Genomic DNA, 22,382 nt, shown 5'->3' with positions numbered 1-22,382 from the left:
ATCTTACCTTCTATTGCTTTGAAGGAAGATAGCTTTGGTCACTTTGACCATTTTGACTGTTTTGACCAAGCCTCTAACTATAGGACCTATATGGTATGAAAAGGACCTACATGGTATCTTCCCTCAAGAAACTGCCTTCCAAATATCTCCAGACTTAATCTAACTGGCAGAATTAATTCATTTCTGGAAATCTGGTTACAGAAGGAAACTGAATGTTGCACTCAAAATGGATGGATGGTAGAATCACATTTTAGGCACCTAATTAAGTATATCTATTACAGATGGTCTTAATGTGTTTTCTATTAAACAACAAACATAACAATTCTAATAAAAGTGTCATTTTTATGAGGTCTTGGTAACATACTATCTGCACCCTAGACACTTTTGATTGTCACTGTATCAGACTTCTCTGAATTTATGTTTTTGGTTTCAGAAAGAAATGCAATGGTTTCCAGAGTCACTTTTGCAGTCAAATTAGGATGGAATATGTATAAATAGTAACCATGTATGTGCAGTGTTGAACAGATGTGGTGGATACATTAAACTACAAAAATTTGAGGATTTTTTAAGCTGGTATTTTTATATTAACCTCATTATATTATTTCTCTCAAATTGCCAGTGGAGTTCAACATACCAGAAGAATATCTACACAATGCTTGGGAGACATGCAAAAATTTCAAAGATGACCATGGACACAAGTCATTTTCTAAATAGATTTTGCTTCTCACAGCAGATAATCAACTTAAAATTCAAGATATCATTGTTTTGCCAGGTAGTACTCATTTCATTGTATGAGTTTTATGTTTTATTTCCAAAAATATGTAAGTAGTTATCTGAAAAAAAAAGTGGTAGAATAACGTGTATACTACGGCCTTAGATAGTTTCAAACTTATTGTAAGAGAGTTCCTAAGTCATTGAGCAAAATGATAATTGTTTTAATCATTGCAATGTCATAGCTAGAGGCAGTGATCAACAGTATTTTCAAGTATGTTTTATTCATTTTGATCAAATGTTTCATTGCTTAAAATATTAGGTCTGTCTGTTATTTGTAAAATAAACAAATGGTCTAATTTGGATTTAATTACATATTGCTTTCATACATATTACCTCATTTCTTGTCCTGCGATGAGTGTTACATTTATATGCATATCCCTACAAATATAACCAATGCAAAAATTAGGCAATGAAAAGAAAATGATGCTAGTAACTACAGATTTGCACAAATGATTGAAGATTTAATGATTCATAATGACTTGGCAAATTCATGAGGAGTAATTTAATCAAAAAGTTATCACTGACATAATTGTGTGCTCAATTAACTTTCATAATATGCATAAAATCTGTTTTCTTTGTACATTCCTGATTTGTTATCTTAACCAATACATGATTCTGACTGAACATTCCTATAGCAAGGAAAAAAGTCTCTTCAATGTTCAATTAAAAATAAGTTCAATTAATTTTATATAATATTTGACTCCATGCATATCATTTCCAAAACCTACATGCTATTACTCTTGCCTTTTAGGTTTCATCATTTTTATATTGCTTACAGCTTTGAAAACATAGAGACTTTAAATATTAATTTTGATTGTATCTGGGGTAGAAAGCTAAGTAGCTAAGTTTAAAAGTTTCAGAAGTTTAAACTGAATATCACCTAGTATCTCAGAGATAGAAGAACAATGATATACAAGATTCCAAATCCAAAAGATGAGGATGAACAGGTGTTGAAAATGTATTTTGTAAAGCATAAACAAATAACAACCAGCAGTAATTACCTTACAGTGATAAACCTCTTATGATATCTACTTAACCGAAGAAATAGGAAACCACTACTGTGACTGTAGGTTTAAATTAATCAGCATGCCAATGTGCAATTGTATCACATGGAACAGCTAAAAAATTACGGAGAATATAAAGCAGTGAGAGAATGTGACTGATAACCAAAAAAGGGGGAAAAATCATCAGCAGTCAGAACTTTGAAATAGAAATATTTTATATTTAAAAGAAAATAGAAAAATATGGACAAAGTATATGGATAATTGTATAATTTCATAGTGAATTAGAATCTAAAAATGGTAACTGATGTTGATAAGAGTTTGAAACAAGTTAGAATAAGATTACATGTTGTTAAAATATATTAATAACTCAACCTAACAACAAATGAGAGCAACTTAAACCTTAGAAAAACTGAAAAAAAAAAACAAAAAACAAAAAAACCACAACAAAAAAAAAACCATTTGATCCTCATCCTCAACTTGAACATTCTGCTAGTATTTTACATGGAAAAATACAACCCATTTACATACAAACAAAACCAACAATATCAAATCCATAAAAAGTTACTACAAAGAAAAATTAGAAAAGGAAAATTCAAAAAACTTCTCAAGAAAAAATATCAAGTTACAAGTCAAAAAGAACGTCTCGACCATAAATGAGCAGTGAGAAAAGGGGTGACTAAGCACCATGACTGAAAGAATTCAAGAAAGTAATGGAAAAAAAATGGCAAAACTACCTCAAAAGTGGAAACCAGATGACAGGGTAGAGTAAGTATGAACATATGCATATTAAGTGATATAGAAATGACAGAAATATAATTAAAATAAATGGAGCCAGGTGTGGTGTCACAGGCCTGTAATCCCAGAGGCTCTGGAGGCTGAGGCAGGAGGTTTGTGAGTTTAAAGCCAACCTCTGCAACTTAGCAAGATGCTAGCAATACAGTGGGACATGGTCTCTAAATAAAATATAAATTGGGCTGGGAATGTGCCTCATTGGTCAAGTGCCCCTGAGTTCAATCCTTGATATAAAATATGTGGAAATTAAAGCAATTAAAAGACATCAAAATGAATGAATAGTGACAAAAAATAAGCTACAAAACCTTTAAATTTGAGTTTCTGAAGATAAGCAATAGAATAGATTCAGTAAATTAGAGCATGTAAAATTTTATTGGAATAAAATAAGAGCTACATTTACATATCATGGTAAATACCATATGTTTGAGAAAATATGCCTAAAAGAGTCAATTTGATAAATAACATAATAAAGTTATAGAACATGCTAGAAAAAGCAATTTTGTTGGTTACAAGGTAAAAGAGTACATCACTCACTGTATTTTTTGGGACTGAACAATAAATAATTTAAAGACAAATGTCAAACAAGCCAGTGAGCTTGAAGAAAATACATTCAGAATTTGTCAAATCTGTTATAAATAGATGAATTCAATTGCATTTATTGATTTTTTTATTATTGTAATGTAAAATACTATGCCCCATCCAATTCTCTCTGGTAGTTTTCCTTATAGTTCACTATATTAGCAGAAAAAATTCAGTTTTCTAGAAATAATGTGTTTTAACATTTGGTATATGTTGTTTTCATATGCATCCATACTGACTAAATATTGTAACTCTTTCCTGTATAGTTAATCAATTTATTTATGGAGGTATGGTTGTAGTTGTTGGTGATGTGAAGATGGACAAGGAAAACAGGTTTTTTTTTTTTTTTTTTTTGGTTGTTCATCTGACATTCTAGATGGGGATTAAAAAAGTTGAATAACTATCATAAAGTGATGGTGCTGGAAGGAGATTAAACAACATAAAGAGACTGTAAGTTGCTACAAGTCTGATTGACCAAGGCTGCATAAAACAGGCTTGCAAGTCTGAGGAGACAGTATTTGAGACCAACATGAGGAGAAAACACCATGCCTGTAACAATCTGAGGAAGGAGAACTCCAGGGAGGGAGAAAATCTATTACCAGTATCCTCAGATGGAAAGATGTTTGGCATGTTGGAGGGAAACAGAAAAAAGCTAGTATGCCCAGAACATTGTTAACAAGCTGTGATGATTCATTTTATGCTGCCTTGCCTAGCTTAAGGGATGTCCAAATAGCTGGTGAAAGGTTTTTTCTGGGTGTGTCTGTGAGGTGGTTTCTGGAAGAGTTAAGCATTGGAATCAGAGGACTACGAAAAAGATACATTTTCACCAATGTGGGCAGGTATCATCCAATCCACTGAGGACCACCAAGGGTGTGGGGGGGAATGTAGAGGACAGGTAAATCCTCTTTCTTCTTGAGCCAGTATATCCATCATAACCTAACCTTAGATGATGGAGCTCTGGATTGCCTTTGGACTACAGGATTCACAATAATAACCCCTCTGTTCCCAGGTCTCTGGAGACAACTGAATTAGACCACTGACTTTCCTGGTTCTATAGTTTTTATACATTTTGTGAGACTTCACAGCTTCCATAATCACTGGAGTCAATTCCAACAATTTCTCTCTCTCTACACACACACACACACACACACACACACACACACACACACTTGGTCTGTTTCTCTATAGAATTCTTTTGATTCTCTTAAATAATAGTTATTGCTTGTCCAGAGAGATAAGCACAGGCAAGTTAGAGCCATATAGTTTATGGAAAGGAGTTCAGATTCCATTCATATTTTCCATAGAAATAATCCCAATAATAAAATAATTGACATTTATATATTTAAATAACTTCCATGTGGCAATTTTATTTAGAAGAGGTAAAGCATGGAAACCAGGACATCAGGTTGGATCGAGTTGCCCAGTTGATTATTGATGGCAGCTAACTCCAAGATCACAGAAATAGAAATGAGAAAGAGTGATCAAATTTAGAATAAGCTGTTTATACAGTTAATAGGACTTGTTAATAAGCTGAAGATTAGAGAAAAAGAAAGAGATGACATATGATTAGCAATTTGGGGGCTTGTGCAAATGTGGAAAATAACATACGAAATTAGGAATGTTCAGGATAAAGGTGGGTTTTAGACATAGGAAGTTTGAGATGTTGACAAATCTAGTCAACAGCCAATGGGCTAAATTTGAATATATAATTTGGAGAATCAGTGAACATAGAGATGGCACTCGGTTATATAAGACTCAGTGAGATTAACCTGGAAAATCGGCACCTATAGGGGGAAAAAGAGAATAGTTGAAATCTGAAGTCCAGATCAATACAGCATTGAACGGTTTATGCAGAGTAGGAGGAGATATCAGAGGAGACTGCAAACAGGGTGAATGCATAAGGAGGAAAGTTTTTCAAGAAGAAGCGGGGAGTAGTAACTATGAAAAATCCTGCTGTGAGGTTGATTAGAAGAGAGCAGACTATTTTCCATGGGGTTGGACAAAATGTAAGCACTGGAGATTTTTAAAGGATCTCTTTCATTAAGGGTCAGATAAACAATTTGTAGGACTCAGTGCAAAATGAAAGTGTGATGCTGCATTTCAAATAGCAGGAAGAAATTGCTGTTAACGAAAATACAATATAAAATATTTTTTGTTTTCTGTGATCTCTGTCTCTCAAGCTGCCGTGATGATTTTATTTTATTTTTTGGTTATTTTATATTGCCTTACCACAGTTAGACATACTTTCCATCAGTGTTTAGGCACTCATAGGTAGCTGGTAATCCATCCTGTGGCTTTTTTATGGATACCTGCATTTGTAGCCCATAGACCAGATTGACCCAGTAGGAAGAGCAACATAAGCACCTAGTATGCATTTCCCTTCTCATGAGCTTCCTGTCCCAATCTCCAGCAGATGGATTACCCCTGAAAGATTGCAACTGTTCACTTGGACATGCTCAATATCTGGCTTAGGGATGGGTTAGAGAGATTTGATCCAAGCCAGTCATTCACTAATTATGTCATGGTGCTGAAACTGGGTGGCTGCCACCATGTCCTACCCTGAGATAATGTGGGATATTTTTGCCTGAACCTAACCCTCTCAGCATCCTCATGGGAAATCAGTAGATAGCAACAAGTGTGTGAAACTGAAGGGGGGAAGATGAGAGAGAGAGAAAGGTGGGAACCAGATGCCAGAGACAGGCGTTGAATGGTCAGACACTCATCCTAGGAAGGCAGAGATGTGGTGGGAGGAAGACCTTGTTTTCATTGTGCTCCATGATAAACTTATCAAGAATTTCAAGATAGTAACACCAGAGTATTAAGCTCAAGTACAAGGTCCCTCTGAGCAGGGGCCTCCTGTTTGAGTGCTTTCATCCTTCATCCATGTAGCTGGATCTGTTTAGAGTAGAGAATTAAATTAATTTCTTAATAGAGTGGATTAGGGCAGGTTCCTTATACCTGTGATGTGATGATTCTGTGTTTTCAGTGGGTTTTTAATTATTCCCTTTAATTCATCCCTTCTAAATAAAAGTCCAAATTCTGTTTTATCAGCTATTGCAGAAATACATGATGAGCTTCTTGAACCTTAGAAAGGTTGCTTTTTATTGGACTCCTATAGTCTCTCTTGCACGTTTAAGTTAGTATACCTATAAGAAATTGAAGAGTATCTATTAGAAGAATTTAGAAGTCCTCAACACTTTCGGTTTCCAAGTGTGTTGGTCTGCTTGGACTCCAAATCTTGTCTCTATAGGCTAATGGATTTGTGTCTTTCTGCTCACTTCAAGTAGCCCCATGATTCCAGCACTCCGTTGATTGTACTGTGTTACCTTTCTTTTTTGTGTGTGTAAGAAAAATTTTTATGGAAATTTAAGTTTTCATTTCTCTGGAACTTAGAAATTAAGAATGCATATTGTTATCCCTGAACAAACACTAAAAATTAAAAAAAGAATTATTTCTAATGAACGAGTTGAGGAAATATATTAATACAAAAGATTTAAGTAACCTAAAAGAATCTAGGAAGAGAGTACTAGGAACAAAATATAAAAAAAAGACAAATAGAAAACAAATAGGAGAATGTTTTGCCTTATACCAATCATATAAGTTACTATATTACATTTGAAATAATGCTAAATTGACATAGTATAATCAGATTGACAGGAATCAGATCTTATTCAATATTAAACCTCACTAAACATTTTCAGGATGTAATTTGCAACAAAACAGGAGCAAAGCGTGGAGATTCCTGAAAACTGCCAGCAATATCTCCATGTCCTTTCTTCCATGTCAGAATGTCTGTAATATCCCAGAATGAAGGTAGATTTCCAAGTGATGCATGCCACACAGGCACCATTTACCCAAAGGGAATAGTTTCTCTTGAATCATCTCCATTTTATAATCTGGTATAACCTAGTAATTTCCCGGGTAACATGAACATTCTCTATCAAAAGAGCAAACTACAGGTTTCTTTACCATAAACAAGCATAGACAATTGAGGTACATTGTCTTAGAAGCATTCTGTAGATGATGTGACCTTTCTTTTAAGGACTAAATCAGTTGCAGTAAGAAACTACATTTGGTCATAGTCCAGTGTCTTCAAATATTTGGATTTTTTTTTCTTGGTTTGATTTTGCAACTTTGGTAAAATTAATCTGTGTTATTTAGCTTTCTGTTACTGTAATAAAATACTAGAGATATTAAACTAAAAAAGAAGATAGGCTTATATTTACTCATGGACTCAGAAGTTTCAGTCCATAGTCAATTTTCCCTGTTGCTTTTGGGCCGGTGGCAAGGCACATCATGATAGGAAGCTCATGGTGAAGCAAACTGGTCACAGTATAGTGAGCATATGTTATGTAAAAGAGAAATGAAGAGACCAGGGTCCCATAATTCTCTGAAAAGGTACACCTAATTAAATAAAATCTCATAGTAGGCTTTACTTGTTAAAGGTCTCACCACTTTCCAGCAAGCTGAGGATTAAGCCTTTTAACATCTGGGCCTTTGAGCATATTAGAGATATAGGCTATCATGCATTCCAATATGAATTATTCTCTCCTCAATAGAATGGATACATGAGTGAATTCTTTGGCTAGTGAAATTTGAGAAGAAATCTTCTGGGAGACTTTTGGAAACAATCTTTATTTATATATTCAAATTAAAAGGACAAATAATGCTGGGACTGACCTTTACATTTTCTTTTTTGCCTAAATTTTAAACAATATTCCAGAGACAGGATGGTAATTTCATAACCATAAAGTTATAAGCATATGTTCAAATAAGCCAACATACTAAGAAAGGCAGGAACAATTGACAAAAATAGCTTAGGTTTCTGAGAACATTTTTTTTAATGCTCTAGCCTTGAAATACTTAACTCCAGAGTTCTTAATGGATGACAAAAATGTACTGATATGTATAGAGCCACGGATTTTTGCTTTAGTGTCATTTGCAATGAAACTATTCCGTTTGGATTCAATTATTCTCTGGCAGAGTATCACAAAAAGCCATACACTCAGAAGGATTAGATAGAAGAATATGTTGATAATTACACTTTAAATGGTAATTGTCTCGTATTTCTTGATAACGTCCTTTTTTCTTGTGCCTGGATTCCACTACCCCTGTAAACATATGTTCTGGGTGGCTATGATATCCTTAAATTGTGATTCTGAAATCAGAATCTAATTGCTCTTCTGCAGATGTACAAACACATACATACACACACACACACACACACACACACTTCTCCATATCTACATAATAAACATAGACACAGATATATACAAGAGAAAAGGAGAGATTTGAGAAATTGGCTCTTATGCTTGTGGGAGTTGTCAAGTAGGAAACCTGCAAGGCAGGCAGCAGGCTGAGAGAATTCCTAAAAGACCAAATGTTGCAGTCCAAAGTCTGAAGGCAGTTTGCAGGCAGAATTCCTTCCTCTCCAGGGACCTCAGTCTTTTCTTTGAAGGCCTTCAATTGATCCAGTGAAAGGTAATCTGCTTTTTTCAAATTCTACTGATTTAAATGCTAAAAAGTACCTTCCAGCATCATCTAGCCTGTTGTCTGACTAAGCAACTAGGCAGCATAGCCTAACCCAGTTTCCAAGTTGCTCCACAAATTTAAACATGGCATAGCATATATAATTGTCTGAATGTGTGTGTCTGTGTGTGTGTGTGTGTGTGTGAGTGTGTAAGAGATGTGAGTATTTCTGGGGTTAGTCTATAGTGTTTTTTTAATTCATTAATCTAATACAATTTCACAAAGTTTTACAAGCCAGGTTATGTATGTATATGTATGAATATAAGATAAAATACATTTGTGATGGTTAATTTTATCTTGATGGATGATACATGGCCAACATCATTCTGGATGTTTCCATGAGGATATTTTGGATGACAGTAATGTTCTTGTTGGAAGACTTGGGTAAAATTGATTGTCCTCTACCTGTGGTAGGCCACTTCCAATCAGATGAAAGCCTGAATAGAACCAAGGGCTGACCTCTGTTGTATAGAGGGAATTACATGAGAGACAGCTTTTTTCAGACTTCAGATACATTATTGATCTTTTCCTGGTCTATAGTTTTCAGGCCCACCCTGCAGACTTGCCAAAAGCCATAATTATGTGAATCAACTCTTGAAATAAATGTCTTTCCGTACATATAAACATCCTTTTGATTCTGCTTCTTTGGAGAACATGACAACACAGCCTTTCTTCCAGTTCTGAAGTTATGTGTCCATTAGTGTTTGTTCTTTGATGTGGACAAGGTAGAAAACAGAAAGATTATTTACCCATGTAGATTAAGTTTCTATGTTTCCATTACTGTTGTTATCAGTTTATTATCATTGATAACATAATTATCATTGAATCTAAGAAGAAAATTTCCTCTCTGTTGGTGAAAATTTCTTTCTTTTTAAAAATATGTTCATATCCTTTGATCTTCATACTGATATATTTAGTTGTTAGTATATTCAATTAGATTCTCTTCTTTCATTTTATCATTATTTCTTCAATTTGATAATCACTTCTTTCTTGGAAAAATCACTTACCCTTTTCTGAACAGAAACATTTCTTCAAAATCATCATTCTTTTTCAAATATCACCATCCTTGAATCTAGGGAGGAAAGGCCTTTTCTGGGGGTCCCAATATTAGAACAGATGTGATCTAGAATAGTTGCCTTTGTAAGCAGTGGAAGCACTTGGTAACCACAAGACAAATTACTAATATGGCAAATCCATATCTTTACTCAAAAGGGATAAAATAGATGTCATGCAACATGGTGTTACTCCCGAGTTTCATTAATCATTCATTTTATTCTTGCTTTTGTGTTTCAATAGATGGTTCTAGAAGGGTTACTAATAAAAACATGGTTCACAACAGTTCTAAACTTTTACAAACAATTGGTGAGTTTGAAGATATATGAGTGATCTTTATAATGATCACTACCAATTTGGGAATTTTAGAATTTTTCAAAATGAAGAGAAGATGCCAAATATTATATATGGTATGATACCTCTTCTGTAAATTTTTAAATAAGAACATAATTTTTTTATTTCCATGAATTTACATAAAAATTTAAAGGGAATGTAATGATAACTCTAGTCAGATCAGCAGGGATGAAACTGAAAGACCTTTCTTAGACACCTCTTTTTATTTATTTTGAGAACATATGCATATATTTCCTATTAAATTAAAAATAATAAGTTTATGAAATGATCAGTTGCCTGAAAGAAGTCTAGAAAACCTCTAGGGCTGAAAGGAATGAGAAAAAAGTTTACATGATTTGGGAACTAACTGGTCATCGACGTAATCCACAATATTGTAGACTAAATGTAATTGGTTTAGAGTCACATGTAGCTCTGTTGCTGGGTGATTGTTCATTAGTAGCTTCACTCTTCTGAACTTAAATGCTTTCATCTTACAATTAAGAAACAACTAATTCATAGGATACCTGAAAGGAACAATGAAGTAAAGAATATCAAACCTAGAGAACAATGCCTGCTATTTATTCCGTGTACCACCCAGTAACAGGAACATTGTGAATGTTATAATTCTATTAAAGGGAGCATCTGAGATTCCCCACAGGTTTGAGAGAAAAGGTACTTTAACCTCAAGTCTTCATTTGATGACCCTATAGTCCTATTGGACATGTGAAGCACATTTTGCTGCAGAGAAGGAAATAAACCACAGGGTTCTGTCACAAAGGCATTGCAATGATTTAGGAGAATGAAGACGAGAAACGGACTGTGTGCATGCATATGAGAATCCAAACACAGACACATTAAATGGCTTTGTAGCATATATGTGACTGAATCTAAGTGAATACAGGGGTGGAAAGAGACAAAGTCATCAGGTGTGGAAAAACACAACTAGAAGAGCATGGGAGGTGGGAGAGGAGAAAGAAGGAGGCTTTATATATTCTGACATTGTCAGCATGTCTGAAGGAGTTATTAATTATATTTTGGATATTTTGTTAGTCAGTATAACAAATTATCAATCTTGATGGCTTAAAACAATGTAAGCTTATACTTTTTCTGCTCTGGTTGTCAGGATGTCCTACGTAGATCTCAGTGTGCCTAAACCTAAGTGTTGCCAGAGCTATGATCTTTTGGGACTTCTTGGGAGGGAATCCATTCCCTTGCTTTTCCCTGTGTGTAGGTTCTATCTATGTTCCTTGTCACATGATCCCTTTCATATTCAAATTTGAGATTTTTCATGCAGCATCTCTGGGACAGTGGCTGTCCTGTCTCCCTCTTTCCCTTATAAAAGCCTACGTGATTATATTGGACCAAGTTGGATCATCAATGATTAAACCTGGACCTCTTTTCCAGCTGGAATCCCTCCTTCCCTATAACATAACACATCCACAATTTTCAGGGTAAAGATATGAATGTTTCCAGGGGCCATGGTTCTGTTTATAATAGATATGTTGTAAGTGAATACCATCAATTAAGAATCTCATGTTGAAAATCAGAGTGGTGAGAGGAAAATTTGTGTGACAGGGAATGGGGGATGAAGGTAATAAGTGCTGATGGACCCAAATCTGTCTAATAATTGCATTCTTCATGTATGTATGATGAATACATATCTCTAGGACATCTCAGAGCCAGATATATTCAACAATATCCATATAATTTGAATATGAATCTTTGAAGAGATTTAAAAATCAGTTTAAGAACATAAATTAGAGAATATCTAAAAATGTACCTGAGTTAAAGGCATAATATATACAATAATTTTTAATAACAAATGACCCATTTTAAATTTATCTCATCTATAAAATTCTTGCAAGCTCTTTGAGCAAAGATCCTATAGAATGTGTCCAAATAATTTCATACATTTTAATGGTAGGCACTTTTATGATATTTCATGAAACTATAAATGATAGACAGTTAAAAAGGCTGTCTCCACATACATTAATCATTATTTATCTATTTTAATTTCTAGTTCTACATAAAGCTTAATTTTAAATTCCAAGGCTCAGAACTCTGGGATGGGAAATGTGTATGTTTACTTTTTTGTACTATGTGTTTTAATGGCACCATTTAAGCTCTAATTATGCTTGAAATTATATTGGATTTCTTGCTAAATGCAAAGGAAGAAATGTTTTCATGATTCATTCTTTCTTTGGTAAACATTTCTAAAACTGTATTGCTGATACAGCTCATCAACTAAACCTTTTGAGAGATGAAATGTATGGGAGGAAAACACTAATTAGGGAGATTTTCTTTCCCAAATACACATGTGAAACTCCCATTAATGTCAATCACAAAGAGATATCTTTCTGCCAAATACCCCTAGGTAAGAACACACCACATCCCTTGCCTTTCCAATTAGGAACACAATACTTTTGCTTTTCTCCAAATTGTTAACAAGCTGCACTACATTATAAATCCAAAAGTTTGTTGTCCCTAAGAAAAGCTTATCAGTTAAGTTGTTCAGATAATACGTATAAAAATGTCTTTTTTGAAAAGATTGTTGTAAATTATTTTTCTTTTATTTTCAGTTTTATATTACTGAATCTTCTCTGTAACTGAATTTCCATTCAATTTTAGCCAAGATTTACCATTAGTTTCATGTAAATGCAGATTACTTGATTCTTTATATGTTATATTTAAATAATTACATTAGAACTAAGTACTAACAATAGGGACTACACAGGTGTTCTCTGTGATCTGTCAACACTGCAGCATACTGATTCAATTTGTGACTTACTAAATATTTAGAGATTTTACCATGCTGTGGCAGTGTGAAATCATTCTCAATATTACAAAATATATCAACGAATACTATTATTCTTGCTCTCAGGACAAAAAAAAAAATAGAGAACAAAAAAAAAAGCAGTGTTGTACTGAAAATTCCTATAATTTAACTATGCTTAGCAGCTAACCCTTAACAGCACATGTAAAAAGAAAATATAAAAATTACATCAACAAAGAATAAATTTCTCTTGGAAACAGAAAAATTACTTCCAGTAATCTATATTTGCTGTTTTATATATTGCATGAAGACTAAAATATTGCAGGTTCTAAAATACCATGGGATTCCTGATGTTTTTTTGTCAATTACATTATTGAATTCATAATTTATGTGGTAGCTGGATTGATCACCATTATAGTAAATAGGTTCTAAAGTTGAAATTACTGTGCTAATATTCATTACCATTGTTTTCCAAGATGTACACTGTTATGCTGCTTTGCCAGGTTTTATTAAACCAATGAGTCATTTAACATAGTAACAACAACAACAAAAATACCAATATATGTTTAAGAAATTGGATATATTTACAGGAGACTTTTCAAATAGAAGTTTGAAAAGTGACTGGATACATGATGGATTTCTACTCCAACATGTAAAGAGGTTGTCCATTCAAACTCTCATCCTTACAATAACAACAAAGCCTGAAAACTCTAAATCAATGGTTTTTGTTGCATATTTTCCCAAGAATGATAACTAAATCTGCAGTAATAACCACACCAAAATGTGGAGACAGGAAAATCCGGAGTCATAGCCAACAGCTGTTTTCTTTGAGCACAAACTTCCAGTACTCTAAGGATATGGGGACAATGTAAACTTATCTTGAAAACCAAAAGCTCTGGGATCTGTAATCTTAGGGGAGGCTGAAACTTTCTTGTATTATTTTTTTCTTAAGAAATCCACCAAAATACTTTGGTTTAAAGCTAATAAAGATCCCCTGATGACTCTTTCAGGGGGGCGGTAAAGTAAGCTTCAGGACATTGTCCTAGAATCTCCTCCAAAAGAAAGGCCTGCTCTCCAGTAGGAAGGACTTCACCAAAACTTTCCGCAGAGCTACAGGGGGAGCACATTGTTCTCATCCGAAGCCCTTTTAAACTTTTTTTTTTTTTCATATTCAAGGATAGGGATGCTACAATTAGAAGAAAATATTGTGAAAGTCACAAGGTAGTGGCACACACCAACTCAAAGACCAATATTAGATGAACAATTATGGAACATCTCCCCTCTTACATTCCCTACAGGGCTTCAGTTTAGTAATTGTTATGATTTGGATGTGAGGTGTTCTCCAAAAGCTCATATGTAAGACAGTGGAAGAAGGTTTAGAGCATAAATGATTGGGTTATGAAAGTTTTAACCCAATCATTGAATTAATCTCCTGATGGGATTAACTATGTGGTAACTGAAGGTGGGTAGGGTGTAGCTGGAGGAGGTGCCTTGGGGGTGTGGCTTTGGATATATATATATATATGTGGTGAGCCGCTTCTGCTGTTTCTGCAGACTATGGTCGCCATTACGAGATGGCGCTGGCTCCGCTGTGGTATGTGACAAACAACTCCTTATCTGAGAGAGTTGGCACATGATTTTGGCACATGATTTTTCACCACCCTGTGAGAAAGCTCCACGCGGCAGCTTTGCATTGGGGCTTGGGATGCTTTATTAAGGCTGGGAGGGCATCCGGGTAGAAGAGAAGAAGAAAGAATAAGAAATATCAAGGGACCTGAATAAACTGCTGAGAGAAGATTCCTGAGTGTTGCGTCTTCCTTGCGGGCAAGGGGTCGCGACAAGTGGTGCCGAAACCCGGGAACCAGAACTTTCAGCAGTCAGGGGTGGTGCACCGGTTAGTCCCAGGTAAGTGGGATCCGCGACCAAAGCGGGGTTAGTCCCAGGTGAGTGGGATCCGCGACCAAAGCGGGGTTAGTCCCTAGTAAGTGGGACCCGCGACCAAAGCGGGGCAGCTCCTCTGTAAAGAAAGAGAGAGCATTACATTTTATTGCAGCTGCACTGTGTACTTTCGCTTTTGTTTTCTGTGTTTCTTTTGTTGTGTCATTTCGCTTTTGTTTTTTGTGCTTCTTTTGTTGTTGTGACGACAGGGTCGCTCCCCTGTAAAAGGAAGAGAGCGGGGACTTTTGTACTTTCACTTTCTTTATAGCTCTAAAAACATTATGGGTGTTGCTTCTTCAAGCCCAATTTTGTTGGCCCTAGATGGGTTGTTACATTCAAAAGGACTTAAGATAAAGCAGAGTACTTTGCAGATGTTTTTAAGAGAAGCTGATATAGCGGCTCCTTGGTTTGCTTTTTCAGGGAGTCTTACGGTTCCCAGCTGGGACAAATTAGGGAAAGATCTAGATTTCGCTCGTGAGCAAGGCACCTTAGAGGGTGGTGTTATACCACTTTGGAAGTTAGTTAGAGGTTGTATAGCAGATAGTAAATGCCATGAAGCTGTGAGTGAGGGTCAAGCTGTTCTTGAGCAACTACATGAGGAAAAATCTGAAGGATCACATAGTGAAGTGGCAGAGAGTATCAAAAGTAACAGTAGTGAGAAGGCAAAAGAGCCTGAAGATAAAAATAGGAGAAGGCTCTACCCAGACTTGACCGAATTCAAAACGCCTGAGAACACAAGCGACTCAGAGAGTTCTGAGGACCTTGATATATTGTTGCAACAACTACGCAAGATAAAAGTAAAAAAGAAGAAAAAGGAGACACAAGGCGCGCATGCCTACTGTAAGAAGGGGGAGGGATCTAATATTGGTCAACAGAATTCTGAGGAGGAGGAGGTTGAAAATTTAGAAGAAGATATGATGCCTGTTGCCCCACCCCCGTATGTGGGGGGGAGCCAAAGTTCCGGGAGGTCTTTTCATGCGCAAATTTGGAGGACAGTTAATACAGATATGGGACTTGCGTACCCGGTGTTTCCGGACAATAACAGGGGAAGATATCATGAGCCTTTAGACTTTAAGATAGTTAAAACCTTGGCAGAATCCGTCCGCACTTATGGCATAGATGCCGCTTTCACTCTCACTCAGGTGGAGGGACTTACTAGATTTTGTATGACTCCCTCAGATTGGGCTAGTCTAGTCCGCGCTTGTGTTTCCCCAGGGAAATATTAGGAGTCCAAAGTTGGCTGTTTAATGTTTCTGGCACTACCCAAGACTCGGAGCTAGGTAGGAGGCTTAAAATTTTTGCAAATAATTCACAATTATCTAATGCTACATTACCCTCCGCGGCAGTCTGTCTCCAATCTCCGTTCCTGTTTATTTTGGCTAATGTTACATTACAGGGGATGCTTAATTATTCTAATGTTACTTGTTACTTGTCTGAGTGTTGGAATGGCTCCTGGACTATGGCAGTGATTATGAAAATTCCAACCTTTGTCCCGATCCTGGTTACTGCAGATCCAGAATCCTTTCCTATTGTTGAATTGATTAGAGCCCGTAGAGATTTTGGAATTACGGCAGCTATAGTGACAACTGTGGCGGTATCTGCTGCTGCAGCAGTTACAGCTGGAGTAGCCATGGCCAGCCAAGTACAAACTGCTGCCACTATTAATCAGGTTATTCAACAAACATCCACCATACTTGAATCCCAAAGTAAAATTAATCAACACATTTTATCTGGGATTTTGGCTGCTAATCAAAGGATAGATCTGCTTCAAGCTCAAGTTGAGGAACTGTCTGACCTAGTACATTTGGGTTGTATTGATCAACGTGCACATTTATGTATAACCTCTGTCAGATTTAATGATTCCAGAAATGCCTCCCGCATCATCGGAGAGTATCTATCCGGAACCTGGTCCATAGAAGCAGAAAACTTGATCCAGTCTCAACTAACTCAGATTGCTGTTTTGAATAGTACCCGTGTCGAACCAGTGACTTTGGGTCAATTCACCAGTTGGCTGTCCTCTGCCTTTTCCTTTTTTAAGGAATGGGTGGGGGTAGGCATTTTTGGGGCAATGTGTTGCTTCGGTGTTGTACTTTGTTTGTGGCTTCTCTGTCGCCTTAAAGCTCGCCATGCGCAAGAGAAAGCTATGATTGTACAGGCTCTTGCGGCCTTAGAAAATGGCATTTCTCCACAAATCTGGCTTGCACATCTTAAACAGTGATTTCTGGGCATGGCCATTGCACCCCAAGTTAGTTTCACATTGCACTGGGATTGGCATGTCCTCTTCTTTATGCTCTCCCGGTACTGAATAGCCCTTGCACTCTGCAGGTCTTGTTACCATTGCACGCAGATGGGTTTCAGGACTGGTCTTTCTTCTCGGCTACAGACTCTTTACCTTCCTCTGGGGCTTAGGGATTGTGTTGCCAACTTAAATTTTGTCATCATTACCAGGCTACCTGTGTTATCCTACTTCTCATCGTCGTCACGATGCAGGATGCGAGGCAAGGCACTGCACTTGAGTGATCCCTCAACGGACCTCAAGGAAAGCATGTCCTATTGCATGCGGGTTTGACGTCCACGCCCCGCCCTACGAAAAAAGGCGTCGGCTGATATGGGATCAGGTCTGGGGAAGGCGCCTCCTTAGGACTGAACCATACATTGCAGCCACTTCTGCACAGTGGGATAGGACCTCTACTCTCGCCTGTATTGTTTTAATAAAACAGAAAGGGGGAACTGTGGTGAGCCGCTTCTGCCGTTTCTGCAGACTATGGTCGCCATTACGAGATGGCGCTGGCTCCGCTGTGGTATGTGACAAACAACTCCTTATCTGAGAGAGTTGGCACATGATTTTGGCACATGATTTTTCACCACCCTGTGAGAAAGCTCCACGCGGCAGCTTTGCATTGGGGCTTGGGATGCTTTATTAAGGCTGGGAGGGCATCCGGGTAGAAGAGAAGAAGAAAGAATAAGAAATATCAAGGGACCTGAATAAACTGCTGAGAGAAGATTCCTGAGTGTTGCGTCTTCCTTGCGAGCAAGGGGTCGCGACATATATATATATTGTATCTAGCCAGTGGAGTCTCTCTTTGCTTCTGATCATCATTGAGCCTCTTCCCTCTGCCACACTCTTCCATGATTATGTTCTACCTCACCTTAAACCCCAAGGGACAGAGCGGGCCTTCTATGGAATGAAACCTCTGAAACCCTGAGCCCCTATATAAACTTTTTCTCCTCTACAATTGTTCTGGTTGGGTTTTTTAGTTACAGCAGTGAAAAAGCTGACTAAAATAGTGATAGTGAATTATAGCTAAAAGAACTATGAGACAGAGACTCTCTGAAGAGGGGTCTTTGGGAAACACAGAGTCAAGTGAGGAGACCCCCAAAAAAAGGACATTAGAGGAAGGTGGAGGTTTGAATCTAGAACAACAAAACTGATTTCCTATTAGGTTACCATAGATTCTCATAATACAAGTATATTTACTTTGATCCTTATTATCAATAATGATGTCTTAGCTTTCAAAAAAAAGTAAAATGTCAGCCAAATTGAAGAAGAAATAAGATAAAAAATGTTGACATAGGAGCATGAAAAAGCAGAACTAGACTTATATATGACATCGATGGTAGGGTTATCAGAGAGATTTTAAAATAACTGTGACTGATATGCTAAAGTCTCCAAGGGTGAAAGCAGAACATAGATCATGCAGGAGTGTGTGTGTGTGTGTGTGTGTGTGTGTGTGTGTGTGTTATACAGAGGAATAATAATTTTGAGAATCAAAACAAAATTCTAGAAACCTAAGTGCAGTAGCAGATATGAAGCTGGTCTTTGATAGATACATTGGTAGACTTCAGAGAGCTAAGGAAAGAACCAGTAAGCTTTAACACAGTTCAGTAGAGTCTTCTGAAGCTGAAATAGAAAATAAATAAGTACAGGAGGAAAAACAGCTGAGCAGAATATTCAGAAGTTGTATAAAATGCAAAAGGTATAACATATACATAATTTTAATTGCAGAAGTCAAATAGAAAGTAGATGTGATGAAATATTTGAATTAACAATTACTGAGAGCTACTAAAATTAAAGACAGATATCAAACCAGAGATTTAGAAAGCTCAGAGGACACCAGGCAGAATACTTCCAAGAAAAAAAAATATGACTTCAAGGCATATTATATTTAAGCTTCAGAAAACTAAAAACAAATAGAACACCTTTATGAAATTCAGAGGTAATGGTGAGGAATAAAAGAACCTTTCTTATAAAGGAACAAGTATAAAAATTAGAGCAGACTTCTTGTCAGAAATTACTCAAACAAGAAAGAAAATCATTATAGGAAAGTGACAAAAAATAACACCGATAATTCTATATTCAGTAAAATTGTACTTCTCAATTGATAAAACCTAAGCACTTTGAAAGATACACAGAAGCACAGTGATACAGTTCTTCATTCCCACTGGTATGGCCTTAATCAAAAAGGCCTAAAAAATGCTGTGGATAAAGTGGAACCTTCATACACTTTTGATGGGAATGGAGCTACCTTTGAAAATAGTCTGGGAGTTCCAGAGAGACTGACCATGCAACAATGCTACTACTCCCCTAGGAATGTACCTGAGGTAATTGAAAGCATATATATATATTCACAAATGAATTTGTGCACGGATTTTCAGAGTAACATTATTGGTAATGGACAAAAGTAGAAATCACCCAAAAATCCACCTATCAAATTATAGTAAATTATGATATAAGCATAGAGTAGAATAATATTCAATAATAAAAATAAAATAAATACATGCTACAGCATGGTTGAACCTAGAAAAAATTATCTTAAGATTTTAATTTAATATACATGATATATCCAGAATAAGCACATTTATACAGACAGAAAAAAAAAATTATGGGCTCATAGTGATGAAACTGGTGAGAAAAAGTAGAGCGCTTGGGTATTTGGTTTCTTTTTGGAGTGATGAGAATGTTATGGAATTAGATAATGTTGATGGCTGTACAAGTCTGTGACTATGCTAAATATATTCAATCTTATAATTTTCAATAAATACTTTATATCTCAATAAAGCTATTAAAAACAATGAAAGAAATAAAATAAAGCATGATCACATAAAGTGCTCAAGTAAAGTGAGAAAAGGCAGAAACATAAACCTCTGGTAATGGTCAATATTAATCAAAATATATAAATAATCACTTTAAATGTAAGGGGTTTAAAGAACCAGTTAAAAGACAGAGCTCATATAAGTGGTTAAAAGAACATGTCTTTTTTTTTTCCTTTTGTTAAGGCACTAGAGATTAAACCTAGGATGTCTTAACACTGAGCTATATTCGCAGCTCTTTATATTTTTATTTTTTAATTTTGAAACAGTCTTACTAAGTTGCTGAGTTTGGTCTCAAACTTGTGATCCTCCTGCCTCAGCTTCCTGAGTAATTGGGATTACAAACATGCATCACCTGGTACAAGTATATGTTTTCTGAAAGAATTCATAATAAATATATAAACTGAAATGGGTAAATGGATGGAGAAATAATTTATACATGAACACTGATCAAAATAACATCAGAAAAGGCAGAATTTAGAACAACAAAATTTTTCAGAAATAAAGCATGGTATTACATCAAAATAAGTTCAGTTCTCCAATAGTTATACCAATCACAAATCTGTGCACAACACAACAGAGCATCAAAATATACGAGGCAAAACTTATAAAAGGTAAGGAAAATAGATAAATAGAGAATAATATTTGGAGACATCAATACATCTTGTAACTTATAGATCCAGCAGGGACAAAATCAATAAGGATATAGTTGACCTGAACACTACTTGTCAGTCAACTTGACTTAATTGAAATTTATAATGTTCTATTTAACAACAACAGAATACATCCTCTCAAACTTGTAGGAAACATTCACAGAGACAGAAAATATTTTGTCCATAATGCCTTAACAAATTTGAAAAAATAGAAATTGAGCAAAATGTGTTCTCAGACAACAATATGATTAATTTAGAAGTCAAAAACAGAAGCTGGACTATCCCAAAACATTTGGGAACTTAACAATGCAATTCAGATAAAACAAGAGTCAAAGTAAAGGTCTCTAGAAAAATTTATATTTTAAAATAAATTAAGAAAAACTGACAATTTAAGAATATTTTGTGAGGCAGTAAAGATAGTACTTTATGGGAAATGTATAACATTAAGAGTGCATATTAGGAATATAAGATTGAAAATCAATAGTTTATGCTTCCATGCCAGGAAGTTATAGAAAGAACAGGCATTCAAGCCAAAGACAAGTAGAAGAAAAGGAACATAAACTTAGAACAGCAGTCACTAAAATTGTAAACAGCAAAACAATAGATAAAATCTTTAAAGTCTAAAGGAGTTGGTTTTAAAAGATTAATAAAATTATTATTCCTCTAAACCAAACTTTGTAACAGATAAGAGAGAAGATAAAAAAATACAAAATCAGAAAATTATGAGCAATCATCAGTATTGATTTCTGGATAGTAAAAAGGTTAATAAAGAAATACTAAAAATAATTCTGTACTAAAATTATGAAAAGTGAAAGGGAAAATTCCCTTCAAAGAAACACTAGGATAGCTTATTTCAATAGGTCTGTATTTTAAAAAATTGAATTGATGACTAATAACCTTTCAAATTCATAAAAAACAAGCCCATATTATTTCCCTGATGAGCTTGTTTAAGGAATAAATAAACCAATTGTCCATGATCTACAAAGTAAAAGCAGACAGATATCTTCTTAATTTAATATAAGAGGTCAGCATTACTCTAATATTAAGACTAAATAAAGTCATTACAAATAGAGAAAACAATAGCACACTTTATCTTCTATACCCATATTTAAAATGTGCAAAATATCAGCAAATTGAATTAAAAGTATGTAAAATAGTGATATATAAGAAACAAGATGGATTTCTTCCAGAGATGTAAGGTTGATTTAGCAATTTAAAACTCAATCAATGCAATCAAGCATGTGTACAGACTGAAACAATCCACTGATAATACCAGTAGGCACAGAAAAATCGTTTGACATGGCTAGAGCTCCATTCATTATATTTTCTACAACCTAGAAAAAGAAGAGTTTCTTCAATAGGCTGAGAACAGTTAAAAACTACTGGAGCTAACTTCTTAGTTAATTGTGAGGAAACACATACTTTTCCTGTAGGTCAAAAATGATTCAAGGCTATTAAATTGTATCACTCCTACTCATTATTCTGCTAGAGATCTTACAAAGTAGAATAGAAAAATTAAAAGAAATAAAGGGCATATTGATCAGAAAACAATATAGAAAACTTTCTCTATGGGTAGGTGATGTGATTGTCTATGTAGACAATTTTGAAAGAATAAATAACATTAAAAAGCCCTTGGACATAAAAATATATATATTTCAGATTACATAATTAATGCAAAAAATCAATTGCTTTCTAATAACCAGAAATAAACAATTGGAAACTGAAGAAAACATAACACTTAAAATAATAGCAGGAAAAATGAAATACAAATATAGTAACCTAAAAAATGTCTTCAGGATCTATATTTGAAAATCTATGAAACAATGATTAAAAATATCAAAAGGAAGATCTAATTAAATCCAG

This window comes from Marmota flaviventris, chromosome 4, assembly GCF_047511675.1.
Source record: "Marmota flaviventris isolate mMarFla1 chromosome 4, mMarFla1.hap1, whole genome shotgun sequence".
Lineage (NCBI taxonomy): Eukaryota > Metazoa > Chordata > Mammalia > Rodentia > Sciuridae > Marmota > Marmota flaviventris.
Note: the sequence above shows the minus strand (reverse complement) of the source record.